Below are 18,185 nucleotides of genomic sequence, written 5' to 3' on the forward strand. Positions count from 1 at the left end.
GTAGAGTTAGATCAATTTCTGTTTCATACAGTTTAAAATCTTGAAAAAAGCTTGAGTTCTTGATATAAAGGGGAGGGAAAAGAACATTCTGGTAAGGGGACAAAGTCTACATAATGCTTTGTAAACATTTATTTTAATGCTGTCTCCTCCAATGATGGGAAGTTCCTTGCCTCTTTTTGGATCATCCAGGGCTTTGTAGAGTAATTAATAAGTATTTAACAAATGTTGGTTGATTGATTATGACAAGTCACTTAACTTTTAAGTGCCCCCAAAAAGTCTAAGGTTGTTAGCTGCAAAACACTTGCAGATCTGCATGAGAAGAGTTTCCTCATGAAGGGTTTCCAAAGCTGATGAGATCAAGTCTGGACCACAACAAACTAAGTTTGCATTAATAGAAAGCACTGAATTTAGAATACAGAAGATATGGATCTGAGTCTCAGTGTCAACACTTACTAGTTGTGTGACCTTGATTAAATTAGGAAACTGGCCTGAACTTGTGAATGGAAAGACTACCTGTGCTTCATAACCTTACTGAGTGGTCATGAGGTTCAAAGATTATATGTCAAAGCAAATATGGTATCCCAAAAGCAAAAAGGTTCAGCCAATGTCACTTCCCTGTTTAAAAAGCTCCAAAGAAATTCTTGCTCTTCTCTAAAGCAAAATGGAAATTCCTTATTGAGCTTATAAAGCTCTTTACTGACACACTCCAGCCTCCCTTTCCAGGATAATTACACTCTATTCCACATCACATACTCTGTGTCCCAGCCAGATTGTTCTACTTGCTCTTCCACATCCAAGAAATTCCATTCCCTAACTCCATGTCTTTGCATATACCATTCTTCATGTCATCAATCACTTGATATCATGGTCTTCTTCAATTATAAAGGAAAGCAATCATTTCCCCATACCTGAAGTGGTCTGTATGCTCAACTCCACCTTATAGAATCCTTAGCTTACTGCAAGGCTTTTGTCCAGTGTTCTGATTTTCCACCCCCTATCAGCATCACCAAGAGATGACTTTGTATATACTGATATTTACTTCTCTGTATTCAGGTTGTTTCCCACCAGTGGAATGTAAGCTCGTCTGTGTGTGTGTGTGTGTGTGTGTGTGCACATGCACATACCTTTGTACCCACAGCCCTGAATACAGAATGTATTTGGTGCTTAATAAATGTATCAAGTGCTTAATAAATACCTGTTGAATAAATGAAAGCAGTTTGTAACCACAAAACCCTATGTAAATGTAAGCGATTATTACCTTTTCTATCCTCCCCCTCAGAAGTTTCATGAATGTGCCTTCCATTTGATAGGGGCTCAATGAGTAGTTGTAGATGAATAAGAGTGGATGGATGATGGAGGAATGGATGGTAGGGATGGATATTCTGGCTATGAAAATGTCAACTGGACTGGGGATCAGGGCTTGGAAGAGGATGAGATAAGAGATTAGAAAATAAATTTTCTAGTGAAGGGCATAAGGCCCAGAAGATATTTATTAGAGGAAAAGATAAAACAACTGAGAGATTATAAGAATAAAGAAATACTGATTCTGTTCCTCTGCCTCTGTTCCCTGAGCTCAGCAGAGGAAGCCCCAGAAATTCAATATGTGTATTTTGAAGATCAAAGCAATGGAGATCTTTGGCTCTCATGGAGACCCATTTTTGGAGTTGATCTCTACAATGAAAAAGGCCTCTTCCAAGCTGTTGTGCCCACTTGTGCTATCCATTGTGTGTCCATTAAGCCCTGGGATTTGGAGACAATGATAAGACTTGCTATGTGGGGAAAGGAATCTCAAAAGTGCTTGAGCAATAAATAAATAAATAAACAAACAAACAAACAAATAAATGAATGAATAAATAAATGATGAGGTGTTTGAGCACATAAAAAATACTATTGCCCTGACCCTGGTGAGCAACTGGTTATAGAACTGGAAAAGATTGACAAATTGATGATAGAGATGGAAGGCACTGAAAATAAATCTAAATTTGTTGCAAATGCCATATTGGTAGTGTCTCTGGCTATTTGTAAGGCCAGAGCTGCTGAGAAAGGTGTCTTCATGTTCTGCCATATTGCTGGCTTTGCATGTAATGAAGAAGCCATCCTGCCAGTTCCAGCCTTCAATGTGGTCAATGGTGGCTCCCATGATTGTAACAAGTTGGCAATGCAGGAGTTCATGTTGGAGTAGCAAACTTCAAGGAAGCCATGTGCATTGGCTCAGAACATGATTAAAAAGAAATATGGAGAAGATACCACTAATGTAGAGGATGAGGGTGGCTTTTTTCCTAACATCCTGGAATAAAAGGATAATGAAAAACCTGGAGCTACTGAAGGTTATACTGACAAGGTTATAATTGGCATGGATGGGAAATATGACATGAACTTCAAGTCTCCTGATGATCCCAACTGATGTATCTCTTCTGTTGAGCTTGGTGACCTCTACAGGACCTTCATTAAAGATTCCCTTTGACCAGGATGGTTGGGAAGTTTGAAAGAATTTCCCTGGTTCAGTAGGCATCCAGGTGGTAGAGGATGATCTCCCAATGACCAATCCCAAGCACAATGAAAAGGTTGTGAGTGAGAAAGCCTGAAATTGCCTCCTACTCAAAATGAACTAGGTTGGCTCTATGGCTGAATCTCTCCAGGTGTGCAAGTCAGCTCACTCACAGTGGGTGAGGAGTAAGGGTTTTCCATCATTTTGGGGAGACTGAAGATACCTTCATTACAGACCTGATGGTAGTTCTGTGCACTGGGTAGATCAAGACTGGTGCTGTGTATTGAATAAATGTAGCCAAGTGTAACCAGCTTCTCAAAATTGAGGAAGAGCTGGGTAGCAAGGCTAAATTTACTGGAAAGAACTTCAGAAACCTTCAGCTAAGTAAGCTTCATGGCCAGGAGGCCTCAGAGCTAACAGACGAGCAGACTGTTGAAGTCTGTTCCTGTCCAAAGAACAGGCAGCACCAAGTAGTAGATCAGTTTTGTTTTGGGGACAAGGAGCTCTATCCCTTGAACCTTTCTGTGTTGTTTTCACTACTTCATTAGAATTGTCCTGTTAGAGGCTGTGCCTGTTCATTTGGTCCTCTGTTGGAGAACTATCCTATGATTGGGCTAGAATGGCTTGACCCCTTGATATGTGGAGTCATATACTTGTGATGCAGCCCTGAGAAGATCAAAGTCCAGTGACTTCTCTGTGCAGAATAAAAATATTCAAGAAGGAAGGAAGGACAAAAGGAAGGAAGAAAAAAGGAAGAGAAAAGAGAAAGACTGCTTCTGTAAAGTAACAGAACATCAAAATCTAAAGATTATTCAAATTCAAAGCCATTCTTAGGAGCAAGAACAAATGGGGAGTCATTGCTCCAGGAAACTTTAAGATTTTTAGAAATGCCTTATAGGTACAACATAATTAAAGACATATAAATTAATTACGGCAGGACAGGGCACAAATACTTCTGTTTGCTTATAATTTGCTCTGTGTGTTGATGGACAAACTATCCTTGTAATACCCTTTTGCAATACCTTGTAATACCCATTTGACTAGTGTAAGGTTGACTACATCCTTTTAGAACCTGAAGTTAACAGGACAAAGACAAGAGCAGGGTAGTTCTGAGAAAAATCTGAATTCTAATGGGTGTTGCCTCCTCTTGATTTTACCAAAGCAGCTGACAGATTCTCCTCTAATAACCCAATGCATAAGATGATAAAGATGAAAGTTCAATATTATTATCAAGTATATTTGCAGCTGATGACACCACCTTCTTTAAAGACTCTGATTAATGACTTGGTGACAACCAGCATAGTTTCTACAGAGCAACACAATTATCTATTGGTGTACTTATCCTAATCAAGAATGTTATTTTTTCAGTGATTTAGATGAAAATATAGTGGATTCACTTATCAAATTTATAAATGATACAATTGATACAATACAAAAAATATTGAAGGGATTCTATATATGACAAATGGTAGAATCAAAATTCAACTTTATTTCAAACAATCAAGAACATTATCCAAATCAAAATGATTACATGCATCAAGGATAAATGTGAAATACTGCCTTAAGTTCAACAATGTATGAATTTCACAAAGTCAAAAAACTTAGAAAAGCTAATGTGAAAAAAGAGGTAAAGATTCATTTTAAAAAGATATCAAGGGGTGGCTAGGTGGTATAGTGGATAAAGCACCAGCCCTGGAGTCAGGAGTACCTGGGTTCAAATCTGGTCTCAGACACTTAATAATTACCTAGCTGTGTGGCCTTGGGCAAGCCACTTAACCCCATTTGCCTTGCAAAAACCTAAAAAAAAAGGTATCAAGATATTTTGGTTGACTTCAAACTCCACATGAGCCAGCAGGATCATATGGCTTTTAGAAGTATAAACACAATCTTAGATGACACTAAATAGTCCACACTACAGGAAGAAATTGTCCAGTGGTACTGTATTTGGTCAGACCATATTTAGAGTGATGAAATTCATCCTGGTTATCACATTTGAAGAGAGGTACTAAAATTAAAATGTATTAAGAGAAGAATATTTATGGTACTGAAGGATCTGAAAACCGTAAGGAAATAACTTATGTGAATGCTTAAAAAGACTTATACAAAACATGCTAGTCTCTTAAATGAACTAGGAGGAAAGAGTGGAAATTATAAAGAGATATAGACTGGTTCATGTAAAGAGAATGTTTTAACAGCTAGAGTCATTGATTACTTATAAGAGAAACCATTCTAACAATTATCTAGGCAAAGAAGTGAATGCTGCCTGAGAAGGTGAGCTCTCTATTGAAGGTATTGAAGAAGAGCCTAAAACACATTATTATAGAAGACTTCTTATATTAGTTTTGAGCTTGGACTATAGGACCATTCAGTTCAACAAATATATATTGATTCTTAATGAATACAAAGCACTGTGCTTTGACAGGTGATGAGATATAAAGATGATGAATTACAGAGACGAGACCCTAAAGGAACCCTACAGACAGGGAGGGAGAGAACACATATTCAATAATGGTAATGCAGTTTAGAACACTGAGGAGCACTTGGTAAACCTGGCAAATACTCTGTAAATACAAGCTATTTTTATTGAAAGCATTAACAGAGGTCAAATAAAGAAACATGAAAGATTTAGAGAGAAAATCCACTTCAAAGTAGTAGTTTCAGGGAAACCATGAAAGAGGACTGAGCTGAGCCTTGAAGAAAAGGAAGTACTTTTTAAAAATTATTGGTATGATTAATAATAGTAATAATAATAATAATAATAATAATAGATTACATTTGTGCTAGGAAATACTGCTTTAAAATTCTCTTTAAATTCTCTACATATGTTCTCTCATTTGATCCTCTCAATACCCTATGAAGTTGGCACTATTGATATCCCCATAATGGGATACAAGGTGGGAAATGCAGGCTGACAGAACACTAAGGAATAGGCAGCAGTAGAAAGGAAATTGTGAGTTCAGCATGACTCAGTCCAAGGGAGGAGAGACTAGCAAGAAGTCTTATAGTTCCAAGTGCTTTCAAAGAGTCAAAGAGAATGAGGACTGAGAAAAGGCCCTTACATTTAGTAATTAGACCATTGGTGAACTTGGAGAGAATAAATTCATTAGAGGGGGTGGGAACGGAAGCCAGATTTCAAAATGTTGAGTTAGTGAGAAGCAATTAAATGGAATTGGCACACAGAAAAAAATTATTCTTCCTTAGAATGTGCCAGTTAAAGTAATGACTGAGAAATCTTGAAGGGCTGGAGGGCCTTAGGAGAGGAGAGATATTAAAATGTTGTAGGTAGAAAGGGAGCCAATGGAAAGGAGGAAAAATTTTAAATGTGGAAGTATGGAGATACAGATTGGAGCAAGGTTTCGGTGAAGACATTTATACAGATTGGAGCAAGGTTTCGGTGAAGACATTTGAGAGTAGAAGGAATCGAGGGCATAAGTGCCAGTAAGAACTTTGGCAGGAAGGAACAACCATTTCAACTTCTGAGACTAGAAGCAAGAGAAGAGAATGGCTAAATCATAATGACTAACATTTATATGATCTTTTGTCCTTAAATAAATTATTTTATTTATTCCTTAAAACAGTCCTCTGAGGTAGTTTACAAGTTATTATTCTCATATAATAAGAAATATTATCAAATAAAGAAATGGAGGTCCAGAATGACCTTAACTTGTCCAAAATCATATAGATGTAAAATTCAAGAACAACATTAGAAACCATGTCTCTTTTGATTTCAAATACTTTTCCATTTTGGTTTGCTACTTCTCTGAAAATGAAGAGAAACTTTGAGTTATACAGGAGGGGTAATAAAAGTACTCATGGAAGGTTTTAGTCTTCTCAATAAAATAGGGTTTTAGTCTTCTCAATAAAATAGGGTTTTTTTCTTCTCAATAGAATAGGAAATAACAAAACAGTCATTTGCTGAGGGGAAAGGGGCTAAAGGTGCTGAGAGAAAAGCAAATCTGGAGTAGCTGCAGTGAGGAGAATACTAGAGATTCAAAAGAAAAATGATTCCCATATAGTAGTTAGGGTCCAACTGAAATGATGTAATGCTCTTAGATGGCTGAAAATATAAAATTCTTCAGAAGAGCTTTTTGAGAGGGATGGCTAGGTGGCGCAGTGGATAGAGCACTGACCCTGAAGTCAGAAGTACCTGAGTTCAAATCTGGCCTCAGACAATTAATAATTACCTAGCTGTGTGGCCTTGGGCAAATTATGTAACCCCATTGCCTTGCAAAAACATTAAAAAAGAAAAGAAGAAGAGCTTTGTGACTCTTAAGATTGCATTGTGGTAGAAATGAACCACACAAAACTTAAGGATTGCTAGGAGAGGTCCTATATACACACATATGTCTAAGACAAATGTGACCTATAGAAAAGAATCACAAAATCATTAGAATTGAGATTCCATTCCTTGTCATCATCATCGGTGTCATCATCATCATCATCATTATCATCATCATCATCATCATCATCATCATCATCATCATCCAGAACTATAATGCTAAGTAATTTGCAAAAACATCTTTACCCTGCAGCCTGTCCCCCATTATCAGTCCTCTTCATTTTCAGTCTTACCTCTTTCCAATTCCTTCTTCCCCTAGCTTCCCTTTCTCCACCTTCTAAATTCCTAGTCTTTAAATGCCAATTCAAATCCTACCCCCCCTCCAGAAAACTTTTTCTGATTTTTCTTCCACTGGTAATGACTTCATTGAAAATGGACCCCACATATCACTTTGTTCTGAACTTATGTTGTATGTAGGTTGTAGTTATCAGCCTTTTTATCACATTCCCTTATTCTGTGATCAATGAGGGCAGGAAGTATGCCTTATTTAAATTTTGTCTTTACCCAATATTTACTAGTATAGTATTCTGCACAATAAAGGTATGATGAGTTGAATAAAAAAATTGAATTGAATTTGGGCAACCCTCCTAGTTTTCATGGCCTTTGTTCATGAAAAGTGTCTGTATGTGCTTTGTAATTACTTTATCAGTCATTCATGATTATCATCAAACTCTTAGAAAGAACCTACTATAGTTGACTGTTGAGTCATTTTAAGCTTATTGGACTTTCCTGACCCAATTTAGATTTTTTGGAGGTTTGTTTTTTTTTTTTAGCAAGGCTACCAAAGTGATTTGTTGGTTTCTTCTTCATCCTATTTTAAAAAGAAGAAACTGAGGCAAACAGGGTGAAGTGATGTACCCAGTCACACAGTTAGTGGATATCTGAGGCCAATTTTGAATTCATGAAGATGAGCCTTCCTGATCAGGTCCAGGGCTCTGTCCAATGCACTACCACCTAACAGCCCATCTGCTATATACTAGGTGTAAATTGAATAACACTGAAAAGAGAGAAATAGGGAACAAGATTAAAAATAAGGGATGCTTTTACTTAGAAATAGATATGAATATGGGAAAGATAAGATGAAGAATCACCAGTAACCTACACCAAATTCCTGTTTGCCAATGACCAATGAGTTATTCCCCACAAAAGGAAGAAAAAAAGTAACTCTTCCTTTCCTCCAGACTTAGTGGTTTGGCTTTGCTCTTCTACATATTCTGCTCTCATTTTATTAAATCCTCTCTATGATTGTGGGTACTTCAGCAAACCAGAATACTTCCTTACTCTTGGTTCTATATGTTCTCTTTAAAATGATCTCTTCTATTTACATGCATTCACCCACTACTTTTTTGGCCCCCCTCCACTCTAACATGTAATTACTTTAAAAGGTAATATTTGTCTTCCTTCTAAAACTGATTAGCAGGGGTTGTTGCTTTGTTTATCTTTTTATATTTCTGAATATTTTCCACAATCACAAACATTGTGTGTGGCTAGAGAGCTATAAGAAAGAAATACAGGTGACTAAATAATGAAAGTGACCCCCCCCCTTTTGCTTATTTGCCACTGGTATTGTTTATTACTCAGTTAAAGCCATCAGAATGCTCAATGCTTTACGTCAGAAAGAGAACCAGACAGAACATGGGGACCAGAAACCCTGTCCCTGAGGATCCATATAACTAATGTACACAAGAGAGAGACACACATGCATCCATGCCAGGAACCAGATTAAGATTCTAAATATTGTGGAAAGAGAAAGGTTATTAAAGACAGACTTTTACAAATAAACAAATGTTTTACAATAATAATTTTCATCCAGTGTTCCATTTTTTTGAAACAATATAAGTTCGATTCTTTTTTCATCCTCCACATTAACTAAAAGAAATAAAGCTAGATCTAAGTAAAATTGGGTCAAAAGTTAATTCCAAATTTCAACAAAAATATGAAATATTTACAGCCAACCTAACCTGAGTTATTTATATGGTGCCTCTGGCTCAGTGTTCCCTGCTATTCATTTCCTTAAAAGGGTATGCAGGTAAATGAGGAGGCTGGATAATGGAAATTGTTGCAGAGTTGGAGATACTTAAAAAACAACTAAAAAGTATTTACCATTATTTTTGTCATGATAAATGGGAATAACAGTGAAAAAGAATATCTTCCATTTGCATAACAACTGCAATATAGCAGATATTTTATTTGATTAGATCTAATAGTCATTAATTAAGCATTTACTATATGCCAAATGCTGTTTTGACCTCAAAGAGCTTTTATTCTAGTGGATATTATGTGTTCCCTAGTGGACATTTAAGCAGTTTAACTGCACAAAAAGTTCATGTCACACCATTACTTTTGCAGCTAGGAAGTTCCAATGGCATTTAACATGTCATTGTTTTTAAAAAGTAAGTTTTAGAAGCTTAGGACTTCTAGTGAAATAAGAATGAAAAGATCTGGAATAGAAATAGGTCAACAATAACATACAAGAGTATTTGCAAAAGTAAATAAGAATAAATAATTAAGAAGGAAATGGCAAACCACTTCAGTGTCTTTGAAAAAAAAACCCAAAACCAAGGACTTGTCCATAGGGTTACAGAGTCCAATGTGATTGAACAATTGAACTACAAATAATAATTAAGAGTAAATAAAATTTAAAAGAAGTCAATATACAAAATAATTTTGATGGTAGAGGCAAACAACCAACTGAAGGGATCATTATAATGCTCATGTCAGAGTAGTGACACCTGAATTATACTTTAAAATGAGAGGTAGCCTTCCCCCCCCCAAACACACAAGAAGGTGAGAAAAGAAAGCATTTTAGGCATGATATGGAATGTCATTTATTAGAAGTTGTAAGGAGGCCAGATTAACTAAAATGTGGTTTGTGAGGGAAAGTGATTTGTATTCAATTTAGAAAAACTGTTTAGAGTCCAATTGAGAAGGTCTTCAAGTCTAAAAGAAAGGAGTTTGTGTCTTATTTTGGAAGCAATTGTAAATCTCTGAAACTTCAAATAATATAATTTAGTTATTAATTTGGCAACTATGTGGAGGATGAATTAGAGGTGGAGAGAATCTGCATATGGGGAAACCAAGTAAGATTACAGGTGATATTTATAATATAGATTCAAAGATTGCAGTATACAGAGTCAATAAATTCTCATAATCTTATAGCAGAGAAAGTGAAACCTGAGTTCTTGAACCTCAGTAGACTTATTCTTTCCCTCTTTCTTTAATATTTTGTTTGACCCCATAGGAAACTTTTCCCCACAATTCATGTTGTTAAACTAAAATAGGTTCTTCAGCAGAATACCGCCCCCCCCATCCAGTAACCATATAAATATGTTTAACCATACAAAAGCTCATGCCATTGCATTTGAAGCTAAGATGTTCCAATGACATCTTTTGTGTTACTGTTTTGAAAAAGTAACTTTTAGAAGCTCCATACTTGTGAAACAAGAGTGAAAAGGTCTGGAGTGGAAATAATTCAAAAATATATGCTAGAGAAGCTAAAAAAAAATCAAAATTTTATCTTACTGGATAAGCTATTGGAAATAAGCATTTTGTGAAACTTAAGGTACTATATAAATGTTAGTGAATATAGATGTAGTGATTGAAGAACAAAACATTTATTTCTATGAGCACAGTCCAGAGTTAAGACTCTAGAATGAACTGGGACTCTCCCCCCCACACCCCAGAAATAACAGTGAATAGATAGACTTGACAGGCACATTTTACTTACTTATTCATAAGGCTACTTTCAAAAATATTTTAATGGATTTTTTTTTAGAAAAAGTATTTGATATAGTAAAAAAAATAATAAAAGGGAGGGGGTAATAGCCTTGAAATCAGGAAGATCTGAGTTCAAGTTCTGCCTCTGAAACATATTGACCATATGACAACACGTTGAGCAAATCACAACTATGCCCTCAGTCCCCCAAACAGCAAAGATTAAATTGTATAGAAGGAAGTTTTGTTGGAAGAAGTTTCACACAAGGTTTTTACTATACTAATGAAATCATAAAAAGAAAATTTTTAATTTTTAATAAATTCTTTTCTAGTTGTCCACTCTGGGTCTAAATATGAAAGTACATGTTTTTTATATATAATCTATATCAAATTGCTTGATGTTTTAGAAAGAGAGTAGAGAGGGAATGAGGGAAAAATTTTGAAATTTTTTAATAAATTAAAGTTAAAAATTATCTTTACAAATAATTTGAAAAATAAGATACTATTTAAAATATTACTGAGAAGAGAAAAGTGTTTAATTACATTAAATTTTAAGCATCATTAAAACTTAGAGAAATATATAACCTTAACCTGCTCAGTCTAATAAGGGTTGTTGTGGTAAATCTTGAAATTTAGGAATAAAGCAGATAACCTTTTTTATTTAAAAATTAATTAAGCTATAAATTAATCTTTAAATCACTATCCCTTAATTTACATACATTACTACTATGTCCTCTCAGTTCATAATACAATAATAAAGGGAAATTTTAGTTCAAACTAAAATTTGATACTTAGTTTCACTTTACTATGAAGAAAACAATATTGAACATATTTTGTGAAGAAAAATGATTAAAGATTTATGTTGTATTTTTAAGCACATGAAGCAGAGTTGTTACTAGAATATTTTCTTTTCATTTGAGAACATGAAACTTCTTCACTGTTTAATAACCAGGAACCAATTCAGCTGTGAAGCAGTTTAATTTCCCACAGATATTTTGGTTAGATGAATTTACATTGAACCAAAGTATTTCTACTGAAGCTAGCAAAATGGAAAGTTATTTTTAAGTGCTTTTGAATTTAAAGAATATTGTGAACTTGAGGGTTTACAAATGCATTTTTATATGAATTAGTAAAATAAACATTTTAAATTTCATAGAATTTAATAAATATTGCATAAGGTTGTCATCAACTATCCACAACAAAATCAGTTTGAATTTTTGTTTTACTTTTTTAGTTAATTACTGAATTTAAAGTACATACATTCTGTGTTTTTGAAAGATAATTTATCAATTATTCATGGTTTTTAAACCTATTCAGAAAAATAGATGTCCTGTTTGTTTTTTTATTTCAAAGTGGATTAACTTTCAATTTGGACATTTCCTCCACTTGCATAGATTACAGTGAATTTGTCCATGGCTTTTATAAATCCTGGAGAGTTACCTTGGGCACATAAAGGTTGCAACTTGTCTATGATCACAAAGCTTATGAATATCAGAGTCGAAATTTGAATCTTCCTCTCCAGACCCCATATATGTATTCATTCTGTTACAAATGGCTCTAAATTTAAACAAGAGAGACTAGAAATATTTGGTTATGCTCTGAGTTATGATAAAATATTTCAAGAATCACAGATGATGAATAGGATGGAGAGGCTGTGATGTACAATGTAGAACATCACCAAGGACTGGAATTTCAGACAGTGTCATTGGGCAATGAGCTATGCACTAATCATTTTGCTCCAACATTGGGAATATATTCCAGTAGCATGACTGGAATGCAAGCCTTCTTGTTTATAAAGTATATCTATTATAGTATAGAGGGGTCATAATATTACTTCTGATTTGTTGCTGTAAGGTAAACTTTTGCAGGTTGAGAGAAGTACACTTTCAAAGTAAGTCATACTGTAGCTTTTAATTCATCTCTAAAATAGAAACAATATATTTAAAAATTTGTCTCCTTGTTAAATAGGCACCATGATAGTATTTTTATAATGCATTGTTAACCTTCAATGGAAGGTTACACAGCTTCTACAGTATCAAAATCTGTTTCTGGGAAGAATGACGGCAGAGTTGTGCCCACCTACCCAAGAATGGCAGAAGACAAGGTTTGCACCTGTGGGATTAGGTGTAGCAGCAGGAAGTAAGAGCATTTGCAGCATATAATTAAAGAGGAATTTTTTTTCTTTTCTTTCTTTTTCTTTTTTTTTTTAACAGCATGTTCATCTTGCCAGGTTAACTAGTGATTAACCCTAGGGGAAAGAAAAAAAATCCTCACTCAGGTCTACACTCATTTGCTCACCAATATTTTCAGTTCTATGTGTAACGAGTGATAAGGAAACTACTGGAAATATTTCCTGATATGTTTGATGTTTTAGTTCTCTTTTGTGTGGGGGTACATTCATTTAGTTTGACATAGTAACTGAAACATTATTGACACTTTTCTGAATCTAGTCCTAAATTGCCTAGCAGCAATTGTTGATTTTTTTAAAATCACAAGATGGAAAACTTTTTAGTTTTAGCTTTCACGTCTAGTGAAATGAATAAACCAGAATATTAAATAAAACCTGCTATGAAAAGCAACCTTATATGAAAATTATATGCTGTAATTGTACTAAATATTCTCAAAGTGATAGCTAGAATAGCTTTAAAATATTTAAATTAGGTCTATAAGTTTATTTATCACAGTTATTAGGAATATAAATGTGGTTTAATTTTCATTTTAGAACATTTCATATCTTAATAAAAAAATCCTCCTGATCATGGAAAAAAAGATACATTCTATTGATGCTGATATTTAGGATGTAGTCCCTTTGATAAATCATTGTGTATTAACACACTGAAACAGTAATATTTTGTTCATATTGTAGGCATGATACTTCTGTTTCATTCATAAGAGAATTGATAGCAGGGTATCTTTTTGAAGTCATTTTTAATAGAAAACTTAATATCTAATAATAAGGATATCTTAACAAATGAATAAAGTATAAAGATTGTCAAAGTTTTAAAATCATAGTTATCATAAATTTGTAATAGCATGGAGTGTTGATCCAGTGATGATGCCCCCCATCCAAACACATTCATATTGTAAAGAGAAACTGTTTAAAAGGAAAATTGCATATTTTTCAGCAATTTATAAGAGATAATTACCCTTCATACACTAAAGAAAGGATAAAGTGTTTTAAAGAATCATAATTCTAATTGGTAAATGTCACCAGCTGTTGCAGTTACTCTTACTTGTGTATATTCTTCTAATGATTATAGTCTCATGCCACAAGCTGCATGAAAATATATTCACTAGGTGTGAAATTCCCATATGTCACAGTTTCAAGAATAGGTAAACAGTTCAAAGATAAAGGAAGAAATAATGCTAATGAGAAATGTTACAAATTCTGGCTTTTGTTTTTTTCAGGCAAGTGTGTCTTACTAAAAGAAAACTTTTTTCAAAAAAAGTTTAATCATTTTTCAGTTTTATAAAATATTTAGATCAAAATAACCTACCTAAAATCCATATTATCATGACTAGTTATAATATTTCAATTTATAAATTTGTTCTGCAAAACAGAATTGACATTTACATTTTTCTTTAGTATTAAGATAAAGGATGTTTATTAGGTTAGGAAAGACTGTCTTGTATGACATTTTAAATTTCTTGTTTGACAGTCTTAAATAAAAACAATAATTGTTGTGTGTGTATGTGTATATATACTATATATATAGTATATATACACATACTATGTACAACTCTCATATTGGAAGAGACCTTAGAAAAAGTGCAGTTCAGTTTACATAGGAGTATAAATGGCCTTGCTAATTCATGGCCGAATGTTCACCCAACAACCACTTTAAAATCTCCAGTGATAGGGAACATACCTATTAGAACAATTTTTTCTACTTTTGGATATCTTTAAGTGTTAGTAAGTTTTTCCTTTTCCCAATTCTAAATCTACTTCTCTGCAACTTCTATCTGTTATGCTTAGTTCTACTTTCTAGGGTCAGGCAAATTATTCTACTCTCTCTTTTTTTTTAAGGTTTTTGCAAGGCAAATGTAGTTAAGTGGCTTGCCCAGGCCCACACAGCTAGGTAATTATTAAGTGACTGAGGCCGGATTTGAACTCAGGTACTCCTGACTCCAGGGCCGGTACTCTATCCACTGCACCACCTAGCCGCCCCTATACTCTCTTTTCCATCTTAAAGTCCTTCAATTTTTGGAGGCAATTTTTGTACCTCTCTGAGTCTTCTCTTTTCTAAGATAAATGTCCTCATAGCCTTCCATTGACCCTCACATGCCATGGTTTAGATAACCTCTTGTATTTTTAAACAAAAGGTTTCAAACTGTTAGAAATGGAAGTCACTGAATTATATATAAGTAACTCTTTCGGTCAAATATTGACTTAGAAAAACCACTACTCAGGTTTGTAGACTTCTTCAAATTAATTAATTTATTTTGTTAACTTTGTTCCGATTACATTTTAATCTGATTCAAGCCAGACTTGGGCATATTATGGGTTATATAAAGACCACAGGGATATGTTTGAAACTTCTGTTCTAAACCTATTACAGTTTGTCACTGAACTCTATAATGTGATCTGATGTGGTCTGGAGAGGAGAGAATGCAATAGAGCTATCACTTCCCTTAATCTGGGGATCATTCTTCTAGTAATGTCATAACCTAAGAAGCAGTGTGGTGTGTCCTCTGAAAAATCATCTTAGAAACAGAAAGAGTTAGGTTCAGTACTACCTCTGACATACTGGCTATGAGACCCAGATAAATATTGAACCTCTTAGTCTGAAAAAGATATCTAAAACTGTACCTAATCTTTTTAAGTCTCTAGCTTCTTTCTACATCTAATTAAAGTTTATAGGCCAATGACTAAAATCTGTGTAGGGGTCATCCTTTCCATATCGTGGCTTCCTAATGTATTTATGTGTATCTATAAACTAGGAATAATTTTAATTGATCTTTCAAAAACAAGAAATGTACATGTCATCTCAGGTATTAATTTAAAAAGTAACAAAAGAGCTAAACTTATTTTATTGACATTTGACAAACCCCTTACCCTCTCTCTACTTAAATTCCATGAAATTTAAGAATATATTACTGGTTTTGTAAGACTTAAGAAGAAAAGTACTTGAAATACCTTAGATTTGGGACGAATTCATTTCTTTTAATTTGGTAGAACTTATGTTCAAACACATAAATGAATGGGTTCCAAGTTACCAAGTGCTAAACTTGTTCTATATCCTCAAATATGGAGAAAAAATATTCTAACAATTATTATATTGGTTAATCTATTTTAAAAAATATTACACAAAACATTAAAAGCCACAAGAGAGTGCTCCCTCTATCGAAGGAACCACAGTTCTGGGCAGCAGGAAATAAAATATCACCTTACCTTCTATGGCCACCATACCACTCTACTGAAATATTGAGATCATTGATGACTAAATCCCCCGGGTCATTTTCACATAATCTACTCTAGATGCTGCCTACAACCTAAACTAATGCAACTGAATTTTCACTTTAGCATAAGTATAGGATTTATATTTACTCCTATTATTACTGTGAGTTTACCATTCTTTGCTGCTTTTTCTCCTGGCTTGCACAAATTTGACAAGAATGCCATTCATACCTTCATTTAAATCATTGATAATGATGTCAAGAGGAACAGGATCAAGAATAGACAATTATAAACTCTATTATAACTGTCTATATTGTCATTCATCCATTACTTAACATTTTTCAGTTTCTGAATATGTTTATTGGTACTGTCATCCATCTATCCAGCCTACATATCTGTATATATAATTATTTATATATATTTATAGTAATTGTAATTAAAGATATAATTAATGTCAAATATTTTGTTGAAATACAGAAATATCATATATATACATACACAAATACACACATATATACATATATATACATATATATATATATATACTGGAGAGATAACATGATATAGAGGAAAAATATAAAAATAGGAAGCAGGAGGCCTGGGTTGACTTTGGGTTCTGCTTAGTATTACTAGCTATTTAAAAATGATAGCTCATTTAACCTCTAAATGCATTATTACTTTGTTCATCTGTAAAATAGGAATAATTGATAGATACTTAACTATGTTGTTCTGAAGAAACTTTTATAAAATCTTATAATGTTAAATAAGAGTGAAATATGGTACCCTTATACTCTATTAAATCTTGTTGTTATTATTCAGTCATGTCCAATTCTTTGTGACCTCCTGGAAAACTATGGAGTTTTCTTAGCAAAATACTGGAATAGGCTGCCATTTCCTTCTCCAGTGTGGTGCCATTTTATAAATAAGAAACTGAGGCAATAGGGGTTAAATGATTTGTCTGGGTTCATACAGCTGCTGTAACCAAACCCAAATTTCAACTCAGATCTTCCTGACTTCAGACCCAGTGTTCTCTCCACTGTGCCACCTAGCTACTCAGTAATCTAGTTTAGTAATGATATTGGTCAGTCAATTGTTTTTCAGTTGTATCTACTTCTTTGTGACCCATTTGGGGTTTTCTTGGTATAAATACTAGAGTAGTTTTCCAATTCCTTTTCCAACTCATTTTATAGATGAGGGAATGAGGCAGACAAGATGAAGTGAGTTGCCCAGGGTCACATAGCTGTCTATTTTTAAAAAGAAATTTAGAGACCTCCCCAAAGGTTTACCTTTGTCTGAGGAAAATTTGATGAAACCATGCTGACTCTTAATGTTCAAAATTTCCCTTTCTAAATGTTTAAAAACCTTCTATCTAATATGTCCTAGAACTTTGCCAAGAATCATAGTCAAGTTCAATAGCCTATAATTTGAAGAATTCATCTTCTTTTCCTTTTCTAAAAAATCAGGGCATTTGTCTGTCTCAAGTCCTTATCCAGTCTCTATAACTTTCATCTTAGCAATTTCATGTTCCAGTTCTTTGATTATCCTAATATATAACTTGTCTAGGTGTATTCATTTGAATCCATTTAGAGAAGGCAGTTGCTATCTTATTATCTCCACTTATTCTGGGTTTTAATTTCCTGTCAAGTATTTTTTGTTCTTTATTTCTCAGTCTGAAGATTATATTCCTGATAAAGAAAATTGAAGTAAAGGAAGACTTGGGAAGTAGCTGGGCCATCATTTAGTGCTATGTCATTATCATTCCATCAGACCTGTGAATAGTCCTATATCTCATTTAATCTTTCTCCCCCCCCCAACATAGCTTTTATTTATTTAAGGCAATGGGATTAAGTGACTTGCCCAAGGTCACACAGCTAGGCAATTATTAAGTGAGTGAAGTTAGATTTGAACTCAGGTCCTCCTGCCTCCAGGGCAGTGCTCTATCCACTGTGCCACCTAGCTGTCCCCCCAACATAGCTTTTAAAAAACCCTTTTTTGATGCCATTGGCATTAATAACAACTCTCAGTTCATTCCCATGCTTAACATTCCTGTTACTTTTCAGACAGGGCTATTCTCTACCTTTGTTTATAACTGCTCTGTGGATCTTTTGAAGTTTTTAAAAATTATTTTATTTTTTCTCATTTACATATAAAACATTTTAAACAATAATTTTTAAAGAATTTAAGTCCACAAATCTCTTCCTCCCTCAATCTCCTCCCCCTCCTTGAAACAGAAACAATTTGATATA

The 18,185-nt window shown here is 34.1% G+C and overlaps 1 protein-coding gene across 1 annotated transcript in view; it reads left to right on the forward strand.

Moving 5' to 3' along the window:
* Nucleotides 1-18,185, forward strand: part of CADPS2 (calcium dependent secretion activator 2) — a 713,380-nt gene that overhangs the window by 645,085 nt on the left and 50,110 nt on the right. The window lies entirely within an intron of this gene.

The sequence above is a fragment of the Macrotis lagotis genome, chromosome 7, assembly GCF_037893015.1.
Source record: "Macrotis lagotis isolate mMagLag1 chromosome 7, bilby.v1.9.chrom.fasta, whole genome shotgun sequence".
Lineage (NCBI taxonomy): Eukaryota > Metazoa > Chordata > Mammalia > Peramelemorphia > Peramelidae > Macrotis > Macrotis lagotis.